At 47.6% G+C, this 20,552-nt stretch overlaps 1 pseudogene across 1 annotated transcript in view; it reads left to right on the forward strand.

Annotated features, from left to right (window-relative positions):
- Nucleotides 1-766: 766 nt before the first annotated feature.
- LOC309816757 (ectonucleotide pyrophosphatase/phosphodiesterase family member 7-like) overlaps nucleotides 767-20,552 on the forward strand; it is a 30,693-nt pseudogene continuing 10,907 nt past the window's right edge. Inside the window, exons 1-2 of the transcript in view lie at nucleotides 767-1,015; nucleotides 18,240-18,386. The product of the transcript in view is annotated as an ectonucleotide pyrophosphatase/phosphodiesterase family member 7-like (transcript). The remainder of the gene's footprint in view (nucleotides 1,016-18,239; nucleotides 18,387-20,552) is intronic.

The raw sequence follows: 20,552 nt of genomic DNA on the forward strand, positions 1-20,552 counted from the left end.
CGGGAATCTCTCCACTTTGCCCTACCCAGGTATGTGGGGAGTTTCTTGCCTTTTGGGAGGTCTGGGGTCTTCTGCCAGCGTTCAGTACATGTTCTGTAGGAGTTGTTCCACGTGTAGCTGTATTTCTGGTGTATTCGTGGGGAGGAAGGTGATCTCCGCGTCTTACTCTTCCGCCATCTTACCCGGAAGTCCCTCGATTTTTTGTAATTCTTATAGGGAATTTTCAACTAATAACCTTTCTAGGATTTCAAAAAAATTAAATGGGATAGGATAGATGATGTATATACAGTTCCCAGCCCTCTGGGCACTCAATCCACAGTGGCTGTTTCCATAGTCATAATGAACAGTAATTTGTTCTCCCTATAAAAACAAGCTGTATTGAGTAAAGGAAAGCTCCAATCTAATTTGTTCTCCAAATGTTCACAACAGTGGAATTCGTGTAAGAGTCCAAAATATTTCACAATGTTTGTCTTCTTTTATCGTGGTAAAATACACATAATATTTAGCATTTTTTACTGTTTTAAAGTGCACAGTGCAGCAGCATTAAGTGCTTTCACAGTGCTGTGCAGCCGCCACCACCATCCACCTCCAGAACTTTTCCATCACGTCGAATGCGCCAACTCATTACGCTCCAGGTGCTCTGATCCACAGCAGAGCTGGGGCAGAATTATCAATGTGGACTTTGATCAACTGCAGATTTTAAAAAAGGGAGAAAATGGAAGCGGGCCGTGAACTCAGCGATGTGAGTGTGTGAGGCACTGGGGACATGACGGGGCCCAGGGCCCTCGCGCTGCTGTTGCCCATCCTGTTGGGCTGGGCCGGCGGCCACCCCGTCCCAGGAGGAAGAGTTTCCACAAGCTGCTGCTGAGATCTCCTTTGATGGGTTCCGCTAGGACTACGACCAGGACGTGGACACCCCCAACATGAACCACCTGGCCGGGAGGGCATGAAGGCCAAGTACCTCACACTGCCCTTCGTGACAGTGACCTCCCCGTCTCACTTCACCACCACCCAGGTAAGCTCCGCCCTGCAGCCAGGCCATGATGTGGGCGGAAACCCCGCATCCATAGTTCCTGAAACAGAGCTGATTCTCAGTCATCTCTGGGGAGACTGAGGCAGCCAATGCCACTTGGGGTCACCCCCTGGAAGAAGCACTAGCTTAGAATACTAAGGGATGCACAGGGCCGTTTCTAGAACCCATGGCCTGCAGGCAGAATGGGGACCACGGCTGCAGCCTCCTAAGGGATCTCCTCAATGCCTGGGCCCACCCTACCCTCCACCCCGCCTTTCACATCGTGGCCAGTGATCTTTTTAAAAAGTAACTCATTAAAAGAATTTTATTAAAAAAATAAAACGTTAAAGTTTAAAGTAATCAGTTAGATCAGGTTACTCCCCTGCTTAATACTGGTGCATTGGAGGGACACGTATGATCTTTGAAGAGAATTCAAATTTTGTCTTTCAGTGATCCAGAAGGTCCCCATGGCCTGGCCCCCGACCTTCTCTCTCCTGACCTCTCTCATCTCTCTTCCCCTCACAAGCTTCCCTCCAGATCACAAAGGTTCCCTGCCTGGGTCTCCAACCAGCTCCCACCGGCCTCAGGGCCTTTGCCTAAGCTGGTCCCTCCAGCTCACCTAGAGCATGTGGTCCAACAGGGGAGACAGACATTAGATACGTAAACACACCAACAGGTGTCATTACAAGTCAGAGAGGCACCAAGAAGGAAGAGAAGAGCTCCTCCAGGAGAAGACAGCAAGGGCAAATTCACTTGAACTCGGAGGGGCAGGGAAGGGTTCTCTGAGGAAGGGGCAGTTGAGCTGCGAGTGAAAGAGACCTCAGGAGTCCAGAGGAAGGAAAAGCATTCCAGGCAGAGGGAACAGCATGTACGAGGTCTTTGTGACAGGAAGGAACATGATTGTTCCAGAATCTCAGTTGCCACTAAGCAAATAAAGAGATTCCAATCTAAAAGAGAGGCAGAAAGACATTTACACGTTATTATACATAAAACAGATAACTAATAAGAACCTGCTGTATAGCACAGGGAACTCTACTCAATACTCTATAATGGCCTATATGGGAAAAGAATCTTTAAAAAAAAAAAAAAAAAGGGCTTCCCTGGTGGCGCAGTGGTTGGGAGTCCGCCTGTCGACGCAGGGGATACGGGTTCGTGCCCCGGCCTGGGAAGATCCCACATGCCGTGGAGCGGCTGGGCCCGTGAGCCATGGCCGCTGAGCCTGCACGTCCGGAGCCTGTGCTCCGCAAAGGGAGAGGCCACAACAGTGAGAGGCCCGCGTACCGCAAAAAAAAAAAAAAGAGTGGATACATGTATATGTATAATTGATTCACTTTGCTCTACACCTGAAACTAACACAACATTGCAAATCAACTGCACTCCAATAAAAATTTGAGAATAGGGACTTCCCTGGTGGTGCAGTGGTTAAGAATCCGCCTGCCAATGCAGGGGACATGGGTTCAAGCCCTGGCCCGGGAAGATCCAACATACCTCAGAGCAACTAAGCCCGTGCGTCACAACTACTGAGCCCGCGCTCTAGAGCCCTCGAGCCACAACTGCTGAGCCCGCGCACCTGGACCCCGTGTTCTGCAACAAAAGAAGCCACCACAATGAGAAGCCCACGCACTTCAAGGAAGAGTAGCCGCGGCTCGTTGCAACTAGAGAAAGCCTGTGCACAGCAAAAAAGACCCAACGCAGCCAAAAAACAAATTAATTTTTTTTAAATAAAAATACTTGGCCCTACCACATAACAATTAAATAAAAATCTTTGAGGATGGGGGAAGAAAAGGAAAAAGAAATAAGAAAAGGAGGCAGTCAGGATGCAAAGGATTCCACTATAATAAGACTAACATTAGCTTCCATTTCTCAAATGTGAGCCTGATGCAGGGCTCTGTGCCAGGTGCTTTGCCTCCATTATTACCAGTACGATACTGCAAAGCAAGCATTGTCCCCGGTCCACGGGTGAGAAAACGATGACTCAGCAAGGCTGAGTGACTGACCAGTCAGTCACTCGGTCAGAAAGTGGGAAAGGAGAACCCAGGCTAGGAACAAGGGTCCCCCTGGCCACACAGAACTGGCTCTGCCCAGTTCTGAGCTGGGAATCTGCAGACCCCTCTCGCAGGGCAAGGAGGGGTGCTGGTAGCATGAACCTCACCCCCACCCAGAGAGCCACTAACTGGGGTCCGAGGGCAGCTCTGGGAACCTCTGACATCATGGGCAAACTGCTGGTGCCTTTTTGCTGGAAGAGGTTTTCATCACTTCCACCTGACTCTCAAAGGTGCATTTGAATCAGAAACTCAAAAAATAAAGCTGAGCAACCGCTCAGAGAGAGATTTGCTGAGAGAGATTTTCCTACATGTAAATTCTTCGAGAGGCAAGTCATTCGGGAACTATTAGCACCAGCAAGCAGGAACTAAAGAGCCCTTTTCTGGAGAAGGCGAACGCCACTTCCCAGCGGCGTTAACTTCATAACACTTAAAAGATCTCCCATGGGCAGACTCTGGGTCCCTGAATGCTGAAAATACAATGGGCACAAAATATTGTAAGGTAAGGCGCACTCACCTTTTATTTATTCCCAGAAGGCTTCTGATGAGAAGATACAAACAGTGAGAGCAAATTTTTTTAATTACAAAATCCCCCCAACACCTCTCCTACATTCACCGCCAGCAGGGAATGGAAACAGGTACAGCTTCAGTGGAGCGTAATTTGGCAACATCCCATACAATTACAAAGGCACAAACTTTCTTATTTGGCAATTCCACTTGTAGGACTCTATCCTACCATTACATACTTGCTTGGTGGAAAATGATGTACATACAAAGATATTCATTACATTAGTGTTTGTAAGAGCAAAAGAAAATAGAAACATGACTATCCATCCAGAGGGGAGTGGTTAAGTAAAATACTGGACATGCATAGAATGGCATACTCTGTCACCTTTAAAAGAAAAACTGAGGAAGCTCTTTGTGTCCAGTAGGAAGTTATCTCCAAGATGGATTAAGTGACAAAAGCAAGATGCAAAGAATATGTGTAGCATGCATATGTGTGTGTGTATAACATGTGTGTATATATGTGCATACAATTGCTTATAGATGCACAGAGGACCTCTAAAGAAATAAAGAAGAAATTGGTAACACTGATTCCTCCAGGAAGAGGATGAGGTAGAAGGGAAACTTTGGATTGTACATCCTTTTAGATCTTGGACCATGTGGATGTATTGCCTATAAATAACAAAATTTATGTACATAAGGTCCTCTTTTTAATTCACCCCTTATAGAAAAAACAGGTTCCTCTGTCCCTCTTATTTATAACCGACCTGCCATTTATTGAGTTGGTGAAGAGTCACTGCTTTAAAACGGGTTTTGCAGCCTCAGCACTACTGACATTTGGGACCAGGTGGTTCTCTGTGATGGGGGCCATCCTGTGCACTGTGGGATGTTGGACAGCATCCCTGGCCTCTATCCTCTAGGTGCCAGGAGTGCACCCTCCTCCCACGGTGACAACCAAGAATGTCCCCAGATATTGCCCAAAGCCGCCTGGGAGACAAATTGGCCCCCAGATGAAAACCCGTCTTTTGTTTATATATATATATATATATATATATATATGTATATATTTTATTGGCTGCATTGGGTCTTCGTTGCTGCACTCAGGCTTTCTCTAGTTGAGGAATGCGGGGGCTACTCTTCATTGCAATGAGCATGCTTCTCATTGCAGTGGCTTCTCTTGTTGTGGAGCACGGGCTCTAGGAGAGTGGGCTTCAGTAGTTGTGGCATGAGGGCTCAGTAGTTGTGGCTCGTGGGCTCTTGAGCACAGACTCAGTAGTTGTGGTGCACAAGCTTAGTTGCTCTGCAGCATGTGGGATCCTTCCAGACCAGGGCTTGAACCTGTGTCTCCTGCATTGGCAGGCAGATTCTTAACCACTGCACCATCAGGGAAGTCCTGAAAACCCCTGTCTCGAGTGGTTGAACCACTACCTGGCTTACAAAAATGCTCAGCAAGTACCACGATCATCATATCCTTCGATTCTCGTAACAGTGATAAGAAGTCAGAACAGTTGAGATATACAAGGTCCATGAATGTACAAATCTCTCCCGAGGTCCCACAGCAGCTGAGGGTCAGAAGCAGGATTTGAACTCAGCCCTGGACGGTTCCAGACAGTGGTCCTCAATCCTTGCCTCTAGCATGCCTACAGCCCTCCAGTGTCCTTCCTTCTAATTAAGTAGTCCAAAGATATTCCAAATACCTTTAAATGTTGCACATCCTCAGAGCTCTCAGGCAGCGGGTAGACACACTGAATATGTTGTATTAATGACACAGATGCCACCCTAGAACCAGCAAAAGCACCAGCACTTGTCTTCATGAGCTGGGCTCAAGCTGACCTCTGTCTGACTCCAGTGTGGAAAAACACCATCCGTAATAGAAAAAATAATGGATAAAAATTGGTGCTGCCAGCACCCAAAGGCCTCTTCAGATTCCAGGGGTAGGCCTGACACAAAGTATGATAAAAGGGGCTCTCTGGGCCCAACGACTAATTAAATGGCGTTCTTACAAACACCTCAGGGCAAGTTAACTCGGAGGAGAGGTGAGGAAATGATGCTGCTTCCCTGATTCTCAGCTCAGCTGCACAAGGAGGCAGCTCCCATAAGGGCTCAGGACTGAGAAGCCACGTAACCACCCCTCCAAGCTTCCTAGAAAGAGTCCAAGGGGCCAGGGACCAGGTGGTCCCAGACAGGGAGCACAGCAGGGAGAGGCCATGCCCTGGGCATAAGACTTAGCTGACTTGGCTCGTAGGGTCAGAACTCTGGGCCCCCTGGGTCCACATCTGGGCAGCAGGGCCTCTCCATGCCTGGGGGCTGTCAGGTGTGTGAACAGCTGAGCCCTCACCCCAGAGCTAGAATCACATGGACCCTCATCGGCTTTCCTGATGCTGGTGAAGAAAGTCTTCCCGGAGAATTTGTAGAGGGCTTACAATGTATTCATCCTTTCAGTTGACGAATACTGTTTGAGCATCTCTGTTGGGCCAAGCAGTGTAGACGATGGCCAGCTACACACTTACATGTCTCCAGGGTCTGGTCATCTTTCTAGGGCTTGACGCACAGCTCAGGCTCCTGCCCTTTCTGCTCCCAAATCCCACAGATCTTTTGGGGGGGTTGTTTCCTTCTCTCTGGAGTTCCACCAGAGTAAAGGACAAACAGCCCCTTTCTTGGGGATCCTTCCACCTCTTTGCTTCCTCTCTCAGGGAATCAGACAGGGGAGATTTGCTCTTACTCCCCTGGGTCCCCCCCAAACCTTCCTCTACACCCGAACTCCTCCATGGCTCCCACAATGTGCTGAGCGTGTGACACCCCAAAGCCAGAAGGAGTCTCTGCTTTCTCCACTTTCTCCCATGGCATCCTTTCCTCGGAGCATGAAAAACAAAAATCCTGACTGTTTGAATGAAGGAAAGAATACAGGAGAGAGGATTTTAAAAATAAAGCTGACTATTAATTCAAAATATCCCACCTCATCATCTCTTCACGTGAGAAAATCTTTGCATCTTTATAAAGGGTGTGTTTTCCTCCAAGTATTTGGTCCCCAGCACCACCTGCAAGACAGTGGAAGTGGGGCCTCTGTCTAGGGTGGAGGCTCCCAAGACCTGACACTGGGAGAGATGTTCTCCCTCTAGCTTCCAGGGCTGGGCACTGGGCAGGTCTGCATGTTGCTCAAACTGCTCTTCTCTCTCATAAGAAGGGCAATTACTTCCTCCAAGGTAGTTTTCTTCTTCCCACCTGGCTCCATCCCCCACCCTTCATCATCCCCCACCTCCATGTACACACACACACAGGGGTCTTGGCCACAGCACCTGGTAGTTCCTTAAAATGGAATGCCATATTCATTTTCTACAGCTGCATAAAAATTAACCACAAACTTCGCAACTTAGAACAACACCCATTTATTATCTCTCTGTCATCAGGAGTCCGAGCATAGCTGAATTTAGTCCTCTGCTCAGGGTCTCACAAGGCTGCAGTCAAGGTGCCGGCTGAGGTGGTGTCTCATCTGAGGCTCGGGGTCCTCTCCCAAGCTCATGCAATTGTTGGAAGACTTCATTTCCTTGCAGCTGTAGAACCCATGGCAGCTTGGGTCCAGACCCTCTGCTAAGAGCACACCTGAGGAGGTCAGGCCCACCTGGGATAATCTCCCTTTGGATTAACTCAAAGTGAACTGTTTAGGGCCCTTAGTTACATCTGCAAAATCCCTTCAACTTTTCCATGTCTACTGGTTAGAAGCCAGCCACAGGTCCACCCATGTGCAAGGGGAGGGAATTATACAAGGCGTATATATCCAAGGCAGGAATCTTGGGGCCATCTTAATTCTGCCTATCATGAATAGGTCTTGGATGGGGCTCAGACAACCAGGGGGTGAGCATCAGTCTTTGTGTAAAGGCAACAGATAACAGGATGATGCCCCAGCATGGAGCTCCAGAAAGCCCCAGAATTATGGTCTAACCCTGGAGGCCTAGGGGCCGATGCAAGAGGGGCACTGACTGACCATGGAGGCTGGACACCCCACATCACAGTCTCCACATCCATAGGAGACCCTCTCTATTGCTTAGACAAAGGCAATGATAATGATGATGATTTTGAAGAAGGAGGAGGAAGAGGAAGATTATTAATTTGAAAGTACTTATACTAATCTCCTAGGGCTGCCATAACAAAGTGCCACAAACTATGTGGCTTAAAACAACAGAAATTTATTGTCTCACAGTCTAGAGGCCAGAAGTTTGAAATCAAGGTGTTGATAGAGCAATACTCCCTCTGAAAGCTGTAGGGAATCCTTTGTCTCTTCCTAGCTTCTTGTGGTTCGCTGGTGATCTTTGGCATTCCTTGGCTTGTAGATGCATCCCTCCAACCCTCCATCCAAACCATGGGGTTCTTCCTGTGTCTCTGTCTTCACATGACCATCTTATTATAAGAACACCAGTCACTCAGATTAGGGGCCCACCCTACTCTAGTAGGACCTCACCTCTACAGTGACCCTGTTTCCAAATAAGGTCACATTCTGAGGCTCTAGGGTTTAGGACTCCAACATATCTTTTTTGAGGAGCACAGTTCAAACCACAGCACGTAATTAATTGATAGTTACAGGCATGGCTCCATCCAGATCCTCAAATTATATCATCAGAACGATCGAGCTCTCTCTTTAGTTCTCCCTCTCCTTCTCTCTATTTCTCTTTCCTAAAAGTGACCACAAAATTCCCAAGATTGACTCTCATTGGACCAATTTGCTTCTCAGAACAAATCTCTGTGGGGGGTGGAATGATGCTGACCACCCAAGCTGGGACCACATGCCCACCCACAGGTCAGGGTGGGGAATGGCAAGTCCCACACAAACCACGTCACCCATTGTGGGGGGATGGTAGTGGGTCCCAAGTGGAAAGTCAGGGACTGTTATCAGAGGGAGGAACAATGGGAGAAGGACTGGCAGAAAGCACAGTGGTCTACCACCCAGCCTGAGCCCAACAGCGTGGGGATGGGGTGAGTTGCAGTCGATGACCCAGAGTACTACTGAGTCCCAGGAAACCCTAACTCCATCCATGAGGCTGCCCACAGGGCAGGGGCTCCCAGTGGATTCAGCGACCACACCTCCCAGCACTGTCCCTCTGTGTCCCTGAACTCTGTCATAATTTCCCTCAGACCTTGCAGAAATGAAAAGCCATTCTCTGGGGGTGAGCAGCTCATTCTGCTAGTTTAAGTCACACAGTTCCCTCTCCCTCTCCAGAAGCCTGTACTTACTGCTCCATCACTGGTAATGACAATGAACATTTTTGCAATCACAGTTTTTATTGCAAAGTGATTGAAGACCAGCAAGAATAAGTTATGCTGCTGAAACTATGGAAATCCCGCCAAGCCAATAGTGGGTGGATAGGAAGTCTTATGGCAGCAGCTTGTATTTCCTCCCCCAAGGAACTGATTGAAAATAAGAAGCCATCACCACCACGTTTCAAACAAAAGCCATGATATTATAATCTGACAATTTTAGACCTAGTCAAATGGATATGGCCCAGGGTGAAGAGGAGGCGTTCCATGATGAGGCGATGGCCTAGAATAATGCAAGTGACATCCTCACAGTTCCACATTTCCTCTTTTCTTGAAAGGACACTCGCTGACATGCTCAGGGCTCATGGTGGCCAGAAATAAAGTCTCTCCCAGTTCCAGAACCCCCAGGGCAACCCCAAAATTGGAGCAACCACTTATAGCTGTGTAGACCATGTGCTGCGCAATTCTGAAAGGGTTGTTTTCATGAATACTATGTGGATGGTGTCCCCTGAAGGTGTGCAGGGCACAACTTGCACAAATGAGCAGTCACTTATATTCTATCCCAAAATCAACTTACAAGAAGTAAAAATTCCTCAAAGATGTTGTAATCAGTCATGAGTCCACCTCTCCTTCAGGGGACAGAGCAAAGGAAGTGTGGCGAAATACGCCTGGATGATCTTAAAGACTAGATCACAATTTCTCAACATCCCGCTATTGATATTTGGGGCCAGATCCTTCTTTGCCTGGGGGGGCTGCCCTGTGTGTTGTGGAGTATTTAGCAGCATCCCTGGCCTCTACTCACTAGGTTCCAGCAGCATCCCTCTCCTAGCTGTGCCTATCAAAAATGTCTCCAGGGCTTCCCTGGTGGTGTAGTGGTTGAGAGTCCGCCTGCCGATGCAGGGGACGCAGGTTCGTGCCCCGGTCCGGGAGGATCCCACATGCCGCGGAGCAGCTGGGCCTGTGAGCCATGGCCGCTGAGCCTGCGCGTCCGGAGCCTGTGCTCCGCAACGGGAGAGGCCACAACAGTGAGAGGCCCGCATACCGCAAAAAAAAAAAAAAATGTCTCCAAGGCTTCCCTGGTGGTGCAGTGGTTGAGAGTCCGCCTGCCGATGCAGGGGACATGGGTTCGTGCCCCGGTCCGGGAAGATCCCACATGCCGCGGAGCGGCTAGGCCCGTGAGCCATGGCCACTGAGCCTGCGCGTCCGGAAGCTGTGCTCCGCAACGGGAGAGGCCACAACAGTGAGAGGCCCGCGTACCGTGCAAAAAAAAAAAAAATGTCTGCAGACGCTGCCCCATGTTCCTTGGGAGGTAAAAATCGCCCCCTAATTGAGAACCTCTGGACTAGATGTGTAATATGCAAATCACATGTAAATCAGAGAGCCAAAGGTCACATACATGATACTCTAGCCAGTGAACAAAAAATCTGAAAGAGGTAAGAGAGGTAGGGAAAGAGAAAGGAAATTAAATTCCTGCTGCCGGTAACAACACAAGCCCAGCAGGTGTTGTTGGAAACCCAGTTAGAAGATGCCATAAACCTTAATCAGCTCCCATCCTGCTCCCCCAGAAACAACTTTCTGCTGAAAAAGTCCTGAAAGCCAGCAAAACCATAAACATGAACAAACAGAGCAAAGAAAACCACAGACTGAGATAGAAAAGCTGTCCCTCCAACACCAGCCATTTCCACGAAGGGATAAAAATGGATTCATGGAAAAAAACTGAAAATAAGGAAGGCTGGGAAACCAGGATATTCCCTAACTTTTCACTACGGAAATTTCCACCTTGCAGAAAAAAAGCAGAGAAAATTGCACAATGAAGCCCCGTGTACCTAGCACTGAGCTGCAAAAATGTGTCCACATTTTGCCAGTCTTGTTCCACTGTCCTCACCCAAGGCCCTGTCTTTCCTCCTTCCTTTCCTTCCTTCCTTCCTTCTTTCCTTCCTTGAATCTTTTACAGCAAATTTCAGACATCATGTCATATTATGCATAACACATCAGCATGCAGTTCTAACCTAAGAGTTTGGTCTGTTTTTACAAAACCTCCATGTCATATTTAACAGATTTGACATGAAGAAACTAGGATACTTGGAGAAAAGATCTGATTGACACCTTAGAGTTTCTCCTACTAGTGCTTTTCAAATTTGAACGTGTATATGAATCACCCGGGTATCTGGGTAAAATGCAGACTCCGGTTCAGTGGGTCTGGGGTGGGGCCTGAGAGTCTGCATTTCCAACAAGCTCCCAGGTGATACCAGTGCTGCAGGTCCATGCGTCACACAGAGGAACGGTTGGCCCAAAACACCAGAGCAGTGGAGCAAAAAATCATGACTGCTCAGGATTCCAAGGCCTTGAATGAGAGGAGAAACTCAAACCACTGGAGACTGAGGGCTCAGGTGTATTCGTTTCTTGTGGCTGCTGTAACAAAGTACCATAAACTGGGTGGCTTAAAGCAACAAAAAGTCTGGAGGCCAGTAGTTCAAAATCAAGGTGTCATTGGGCTGTGTTCCCTCCAGAGGCTCCAGGGAAGAAGCCTTCCTTGCCTCTTCCAATTCTGATGGCTGCCAGCATTCCTGGGCTTGTGGCCACATCACTCCAATCTCTGCTTCTGTGGTCACGTTGCCTTCTCTGTCTGTGCCTTCTCCTCTTCTGCCTCTTGTAAGGACACTTATCTTTGCACTTAGAGCCCACACAGATAATCTAGGATAATCTCCTCATCTCAAAATCCTTAACTGAATTACAACTGCAAAGACCCGGTTTCCAAATAAGGCAACACTCTCAGGTTCTGAGAATAAGAATATGGACATATCCTTGGGGAGGGGTGGGGGGCACCATTCAGCCCACTACACCAGTAAGAGGGGGAAATGAAGTGAGAAAAAAATGCAGAAGAGAGGGGAGATCCCGTTTCTGTGACAGTGGCCAGTAAGGCAGGCCAAGGGTAGAACTGTGTGTTAACAGACTTCCCAGATGGAACGCAAGTGCAGCTGTCTCCTTCCGTCTGCTTCCAAGGCTTCTAGAAGAGAGAACGTTTCTGTTTCTGACAGCGGATTAAAGGAAGAGGTGAGGAGTGAGGAAGCCATTCTCTGTTGGCCTAGTTCCTGAGGAATCGTGCCTCTGCCTTCGGGCCATTCTCAAGTCTTGTTCAAGGATAGAATGATTTATTGATGGCCATAATTAAAAAGCAATGCCAAAAAAGAAGCAGTCAGCACTTTACATCTGCACTTACACATGAGCAAGAGCGGTTTGGTAAAATGGGCACTAGGGTCTTATTTCCCCGTCCAGAAAAGGGCTCCCATCGTGGGGTGTCGTGTTGGGGTCAAGCCTCGTGTCTGCAGCAGGAGTTGATAAGGTTTTAAATTTCAACTGGTGCACGGAGCCACCTGTTCTCATCCCCAGCACTTTTATTACAGGTCTAGGGGATCATCAGTGGGTGGGACTCTGGATGTGTAGACTTGGTTAAGTGTGGTTTTGAGCCCCAGTGGGGGCTGTTTTTCCACCAGTGTCTTGGTTGTAGGTCTGAATGAGCTTGTCTGCTTGAGGTTGGAGCACTGGGTTGATATAAGGTGGTTGGTTGACTTGATTTAGCAGCTGTTCTTCCTCACTGATTTCATACTAGCTGGTTAATAAGACCTTTCTTCTTTGGTTTGGGGAATGTGAACTTAATGAAGCACTGGACCCCACAAATTGGGAGGAAAATGAAGACATGTTTACAGTTTAATATGGTAGGTTGGTTCAAAGGAAATACTGAATGAAACAAGTAGGTCCTTAAAATATTGTTAAACAACTGAATGCATGATAAAGTGTGTCTATGCCCAAATGGTCTATTGGCAAACAGTTACTGTTCCACCTGAAAATTAGTAGGTAGGAATTGAGCAAATGTTTGGGGGGGGAAGGGAGATGCTCTTATTGAGTATATTAGGTTATGCATTTTATTTTAATTCCACTAAAGTTTTATTTTATAGGTTTATTTAATGATTTAACTATTATGTATAGGTTTATTTTCATCCCACTACAGCATTGTTTTCCCAAGTTGACTTTGGACTAAATCAAAGTCTGCTTCCTACTTGTTCAGTTTGTACCTGGCCGCCTACATATGGGGCAGAGGATGGGATGGAATTTGTTCAATTAAATCCAACAAACATTTGTTGAATACCTACTAAGGGCAAAGATCTCTGCTTTGTGCCAGGGAGACACCAAAATAAATAAGGCACAGCCCTACTCTCAGCCACATCAGGGAGCAACAGTTGTAAGAAACAGAAGGCAAGGCTCTAACAGGCAAACTCATGAGCATGGGAACCAAATTAGAGGGAATCAGGGAATAGAAACTGCAATTATAGAAACCAAACTTCCTCCTCTGTCTCTCAGAAGCCCTGTGGTCTTTCTTATCAGCCCCATGGGCTTTCTTGTCTCTGCTTCCCTCGTTTGTGACCACCTTTCTCCTTTCGCTACTGGTTCCTCATGGGAGACAGCAGAGCCCACTACCAGCTGGTTAGTTACTGTGTCTCTTGGTTCAAGTGCTGAGAAAGACAGAATTGGGTTTCCGGCCAACCAACTGAACATAGGGAAGAGACTTGGTACAAATACGGTGCCTAAACCTGCCTTTCAGCAGGGCCTATGAGTAGGGGAATTCCAAGAGAAAATACCTGTGGGTACTGCAGGCACCAACACACTCTATTTTTTAACTCTCTCCCGCCCCCTAGAGTGTAAATACCATGAGACAGTTTACGACAGTACTTGGCTCAAAGTATCTGAGAAAGGGAGGGGGAATGGAAGGGGTTGGATCAAACTCTAGACTTGCTGGTTTCCTAAATTCACTGTGCAAGTATTTGGAAATAAATAAATATCAGGAGCTGAATCTAGCTGGGTTCTTTCCCAGACCTGAAATGCTCGGCTGGGTGAAATACCTGTACCTTGCCATAACTGATACAGTGTGGGAGTATGCATTGTACCCTGATTAAAGCATAATTAGCAAGCAGCAGGAATCCCATTCACTAGGAGAGCTCATCCTACTTCCTGTTTCACTTGCACAATTACCCATGTCACCAGACACTGAAATGACAGTAATGACAGACTCTCAGAATGATACAGCCAGAAAGGCCCTTGGAAACCATTAACCACACTCATTCTACATACGGGGAAACTGAGGCCCAGAGAGAGAGCAAGGGCTTACAAGAGCCAAGGCCAGGTGTCCTGCCTCCAAGCCCAGCCCCACCTGTGCAGCATCACGTGACCCAAGTGAAACCAGCTCCTCTGCAGTCTCTGGAACTCCAGGCACAGCCAACACTATCGCCTTCACGTAGTTTTTCCAGCCAGGTCCCCCCATGGTCTCCAGAATAGAAAATGCAATTCAAGTAAAACCATGATAGCTGCTCCCTGCAGCTGCTTGTTTCTTAGCTTCCCCTCTCCTCTGTCTTGTTTTGCCCACGTTCCATAACTGGCCCTTGACCAGGATAAAGAGGCCTGAGAGGCGGGAAGGAGGAACCGACAGGGCAGTGGAAGCTCTGCTGGGTCTCATGAGTGGTCCCCAGCCAACAGTTGGATTTAGAACATGCCTTTAAGTGTCAGGGTGGAAATAACCCAAACACCATGGAGACAATTCCCTTTGTACAATTTCTGGGACGAGCCATGCCACAGAATGGAAGGGTCATGCTCCCTGAGCTCATTTTAGGTTAGTTGTTTGAAACTTGTGTAATATTGCTTTGAGGGGAAAATGGATTCTATGATTGGTTCCCAGGGTAGCCTACTTAACTGATGTTATAATTGACCTCTGGGTCCCAGGGCATGGAAGCCAGAATCCATAGGTTGCAGGAAGAGGAAGTTTCTTTGCCCGTGGCTTCCTCCAATCCCTCCTGCCACGTCCTCCCAGTGGCTCTGGACCCCCATATTTCGCCAGATACCAGAGTGATCCAGGTTCTGATGGCTGCCTGCCCTCCCCCTGGTCCCTTAAGGAGGGGGGCAGTGGGCTACTGTCAACCCAGATTTTGGAGCAAGGGGCAGTCTGCTGGAACTAATCCACGTGCAAGTGTGAATGACAAACAGCCCCTGAACCAGTGGTTCTGACATGTCAGCGGGCACTAAAACCACCTGGAGAGGTTGTTAAAATGCAGACTCCTGGACCCCACCCCATGACTGTAAATTCAGCAAGGGCTACAGTGGGGACCCGGGAATCTGTGTTTTTAACAAGCTACGCAATTGATTGTAATGTTGGTGGTAGAAAATACCATGGAGAAACACTAGAACAGGTGAAATGGCAGGTGTTCATAATTCTGGAGGGATTTTTCTCTTTACTGGGTGGAGACTCACACAGACCGGGATTCAGGATACTACAGGTTTAAAAAATAAATAAATAAATAAATAAATAAAAAGGCAAAGGAGCACTCCCTGGGTGAATTATCTCTGTGCTTCCATGTTGTCTGCTGCGATGGCATGGCTCAGCCATCAGGAAGCTGTAACAACAAGAGGGTTTCTTGTAGATTTCAAGAGCCTTCCATTATTCATTTGTGAGGCTCCAAAGATTCTTGCCCATTTGGCTCCTACCTACCCCTAACAGAGTACTCTCACTCATGGTATTCACAGGGTGCAATGCTCAACATCATCAGGCATTCGGGAAATGCAACTAAAAACCACAATGAGATACTGACACCTGCTAAGTTGCCCATAATCAAAAAAAGGAAAATAGCAAGTGCTGGCAAGGATGTGGGGAAACTGGAACCCTTGAACATTGGTAGTGGGAATGTAAAGTGATGCAGCCACTGTGGAAAGTAGTTTGGTAGTTCCTCAAAAAGTTAAACAGAGTTACCATATGACCCAGCAATTCTACTCCTAGGTTTAGACCCAAGAGAATTGAAAGCAGGGACTCAAACAGTTACTTGCACATGAATGTTCATAGCAGCATTATCCATAGCAGCCAAGAAATGGGAACAACCCAAATGTCTATCAATTGATGGATGGATAAACAAATTCTGGTCCAACCAGACAATGGAATATTATGCAGCCATAAAAAGGAATGAAGTATAGATTCATGCTATGATGGGGATGAAGCTAGGAAACATGATTCTCAGTGAAAGAAGCCAGACACAAAAGGCCACATATTGTATGAGTCCATTTCTATGAAATGTCCAGAATAAGTAAATCCATAGAGACAGCAGATTAGTGGCTGCCAGAGGCCATGGGAACGGAAGGCTATGGAGTGACTGCTAGCAGGTAGAGTCTCTTTTGGGGGTGATGAAAATGTACTAGAATGAGAAAGAGGTTGCACAACATTGTGAATGTACTAAATGTCACAGAATTGTTCACTTTAAAATGTTAATGGGGTTTCCCTGGTGGCACAGTGGTTAAGAATCCACCTGCCAATGCAGGGGACATGGGTTCGAGCCCTGGTCTGGGAAGATCCCACGTGCTGCGAAGCAACTAAGTTTGTGCACCACAACTACTGAGTCTGTGCTCAAGAGCCCACGAGCCACAACTACTGAGACCACGTGCCACAACTACTGAAGACTGCACACCTAGAGTCCATGCTCTGCAACAAGAGAAGCCACCGCAATGAGAAGCCCGCTCAGCGCAACGAAGAGTAGCTCCCACTCGCCGCAACCAGAGAAAAGCCCACGCGCAGCAACAAAGACCCAACGCAGCCCAAAAACTAAATAAATAAAATTTTTTAAAAATAAAATGTTAATGGTTGGGACTTCCCTGGAGGTCCAGTGGTTAAGACTTCTTAATTCCACTGTAGGGGGTGCAGGTTCAATCCCTGGTCGGGGACTAAGATCCCACATGCCGTGCCATGTGGCCCAAAAAAAACAAAGGTAATGGTTAATTTTATGTTAATTTTACCTGGGGTGGGGAGGAGCAGGGGCTGTAATCAAATTTCCCAGGTTCCACACCCAACTCTGCCTCATGACCTTTGAGTAAACTCTGTGCCTCCGTTTCCTGCATAGAGGGAAAGCTCTAAGGGGGCTATAATAGTTCCCACCTTACAGGGCTATTGGGAGCTTTAGATGAGTTAATGTTCCCAAAGTAACTCGGAAAAAGGTGCTGGCGTATGGCATGATGGTAAATGTGTACCATGATTCCATCACACAGACCCTACCCCCCATTACACATGCAAACCAAGGCTTGTTCAAGTTCACACAGCAAGTTCAGAAGCCAAGTCAGGGTTGGCGCCCAGCTCTCATGGACTCGAAGTCCATGCTCTTCCCCTGTCAACCGTCTGACTTGATCCCTGACCAAATCTTGACACCTCGAGGTCCCAATCCCTGGCAGCAGCACAACTTCTTTCTGGTGACCCCACTCGTGGTTGGCTGTCAGGCCTGCCGGCAAGGCAGAAACAATAAAACCACAACTGTGCTTGCTTCTTCCCCATTGAAAGCTTTGGCCACCCTAGGGGGACTTTACCCACCAGCAGTCTGGCAGCGACTCTGACCCAATGGAGAGCTTTTCCCTTCTCTGTGCCCATGACCATCAAGTTCTAGTCACAGAATGTCCCTCTTACCATGGACATTGGAGACATCATCACTATCTTATTACAGTCAGTAGGGTCACCCAGAGGCTTCATCTCCCAGGAGGCGAGGGAGTGGACACTCAGCTCTCTCCTTGGATCTTTCAGCTCCCTCTTTAGACTGGCCTCCACGTGCAGTCCCCTTTCCCTGGTGCAATGTAAGATCACAGGGGTTTTTTCCATATCTGGTTCAATTGCTATGTTCTGAAGAACAATCTAGCTTACATTCCCCCAGTATCTGTCTTCTTTCCCTAAGCAGAAAGAAATAAGTCTGCACCCATCTATGTCTAGAAATCCTTCCTGGGACTTCCCTGGTGGTCCAGTGGTTAAGACTCCACACTTCCAACGTGAGGCGGGGGCAGGGGGGGCAGGTTTGATCCCTTGTCAGGGAATGAGGATCCCACATGCCACATGGCAAAAAAAAAGAAACAAAGAAGGAAATCCTTCCTCATTCCCTCAAACAGCGCAGCCCGTGGGAGTCCTAGGAGAAACCCTGGGATGTTTGCTGAGAATCAGGTCCACTGGATGTTCCATATAGAATTATATCGTCACGAGCAAATGAGGAAACTCATCCCACAGGAAGTGTCCAAATCCCAGGTCCTCAGCTTCTGGACACAGAATAACCCAAGGAACTTGGCCTCCCCACCCCCTGCCTTCCCCCCTCCCTCATCAGCTTCCACAGCCAACACCAACTTCTCCCAGGGCTGACAGGTCTGTTCCAGGGAGCAGATCTAATCTGACAGGTGTGAGATGTGATGACCCTTCCTTTGTGGCTGCCAATGTTTGCATCCCAGAGAAACAAGTCTGAAGCCCAGAGGGACAGCCCCAGGATTAAGTAGGCCAACCGGAAGGATGCTGGGGGAGGTGGTCTTAAGAACACATGGACACCCCTGGCAGCATCCGTTCACAGAACTTACCAGTACCTTCTCTCCTTTATTCCCAAGGTCGCTGGATCGAAGATCACAGAGTCATTCACAACATGATGTTTAACAAAGAGACACTCTGGAAGTATTCCTTCAAGACCACACAGAACAAGACTGAGTGGTTGGACAATGGCATTCTCCCCCTCTGGATCACAGCCCAGAGACAGGTACCACCAGAAACCCTGGGCTGACTTCCTGGGACATCATCTCTCATTCCTAGGCATGTGGGTGGGGGGTTAGACGTTGTGTGGCCTTGGGCAAATGACTTAACCTCTCTAGGCATCTGTTTCCCTAAATGTGGTATAGGGATCATGATGATGCTCTCATTTAATAGAGTTCATGTAAGGATTAAATAAGATGTGCACTTAATGCATATCTCAGTAAGTTTTAGCTGTTATGGATGGATGAGGCTCCATGAGGGCAGAGTTGGCTTAATCATGATTGTACCTCCAGGGCTCATCATAGGGTCTGGACCCAGCAGCTCTTTAATAAATATCTCTTCATACACTTGCCTCTGACTTAGGCATAAAAGCCCTCAGGAACAAAGTTGACCACTCAAGGCATGAAAAGCTCTGATGAGAACATTTGCTTGAAAGTATCCCAGCAGCCATTCATTATTGCTTTGAAAAGGCAGAAATCAGATTTGTGCGTTGAACTTCCAGCCCCAAACCTGTTGCCAGCTTTTGCATTTTCTCAATGAGCTTCCAGAGTCATCACTTCAGAACAGATCCTCCTCCTCTTCCTCCAAGACACCAGCCTTGGCTCCAAAGCTTCCTCGGGCCCTGACACTTCATCTCTGTGCTCCCAGCCCATGCCGTGCACATTACATTGAAAGGGGGTGTAATTGCAGCAGCTCAGAACAGTCTGTGGACTTACACTCCCAGAGCAGGGTCCAACCAGCTCCACCTTTCTCCAGCTATGTGACCTTCAGCAATGACCTCCACTCTGTGCTTGATTTGCCCCACCTGTAGAATGAGGATGGCCAGAATCCCTGCTTCATAGGCTTGTTGGGAGGATTAACTGTGATAACGCATGTAAGTTGTTTGGCACTAAATGCTCGAAATGATCAGTCATTCCTATGAATGGAGACTGAACCATTTTAGCAGGACTTCAGCTACAGGTCACTATAGCTCTAGGCCAGAACTATCCAATGGAACATTCTGTGATAATGGACATGTTCTATTCTGCATGGTCCAATGTGGAAGACACAAGCCACAGGTGGTAACTGAGCCCTTGAAATGTGACTGGTAAGACTGAGGAAGTGAATGTTTAATTGTATTTCATTTTAATTAATTTCAATTTAAATCTAAATACTACACAGGCAAGGGGCTACCATATTGGACAACACAGCTCTAGAAGAATCACAGGGGCCTGTCAATGACCCTACTCTACCTCAGGTTCATTTTCTCCCCCTAAGTATTGGGCTCTAGAGTCCTTCCTCTTCTGTCACATTTTTAAACTTTGAGGCATAGACCATGCAAATAAACTCTGTCCATACAAGAAAAATAACAACCATAACACTCACTATGCACCAGGCCCTGATTTAAGTGCTTTACGTATATTAATTTATCACAACCCTGAGGTGGGTGTAAGGTTATGCCCCTTTAACAGATGAGTAAACTGAGGCACCAGGTGATACCATAACTTCTCACAGTCACAGAGTTAGTGAGAGGCAGAGCCGGGATTTGAACTCACTCTGAGTTCAGCTCTTAACTTTTAACCATGACATAATATTACTTCAGTGGCCAAAGCATTTAGTCATTGATTTCAGAGTGAATCTTGTATCTGCCTAGCTGCTAAGAAGGTCTGGATAGTCTTCCTTAATTCACTATTCAAAACCCAGGGCCTCTCTTGCTAAGGAATTTGTTCACTGGCATGAGGCTTCTGGTGGCATTCTCCCTTCCTGGTGTTTTCTTATACATGGTTCTTGTCTCCTTGTCGTTTATTTGCAGGACTTTGTTTCCTCCTGCTCAATTCATAATCAGTGCTTTTCTTCTTTGCTGAATTCATAAGCAGTTGTGCAAAAAGAGGGTCTGGTGCAGGGCCAGGCGACTGACAACACATCACTTGTTTGGCAAGCGAATGTCAAGTTGGTGCATCACATTCTGCCATTAGCAGCTCCTGCCTGGGACAGGGCCATCAGCCAGCTCCCTGAGGAGGTGGTGCAAAAGCTCCTGTAATCAGAGCAAACCTGCGGCCCCAGGTCAACCCTTCCCGTCCCGGAAACAGGGGGACAAATGCCAAATGCCATTCGGGGGCACATCTGCATTGTCGGGCGGGGCTGCAGGAGGGCGGCCTGCCCTGTACCCATCATTGGAAAATTCCTTCCTTCT

Source organism: Mesoplodon mirus, assembly GCF_964341445.2.
Source record: "Mesoplodon mirus genome assembly, chromosome: 15".
NCBI classification, from domain to species: Eukaryota; Metazoa; Chordata; class Mammalia; order Artiodactyla; family Ziphiidae; genus Mesoplodon; species Mesoplodon mirus.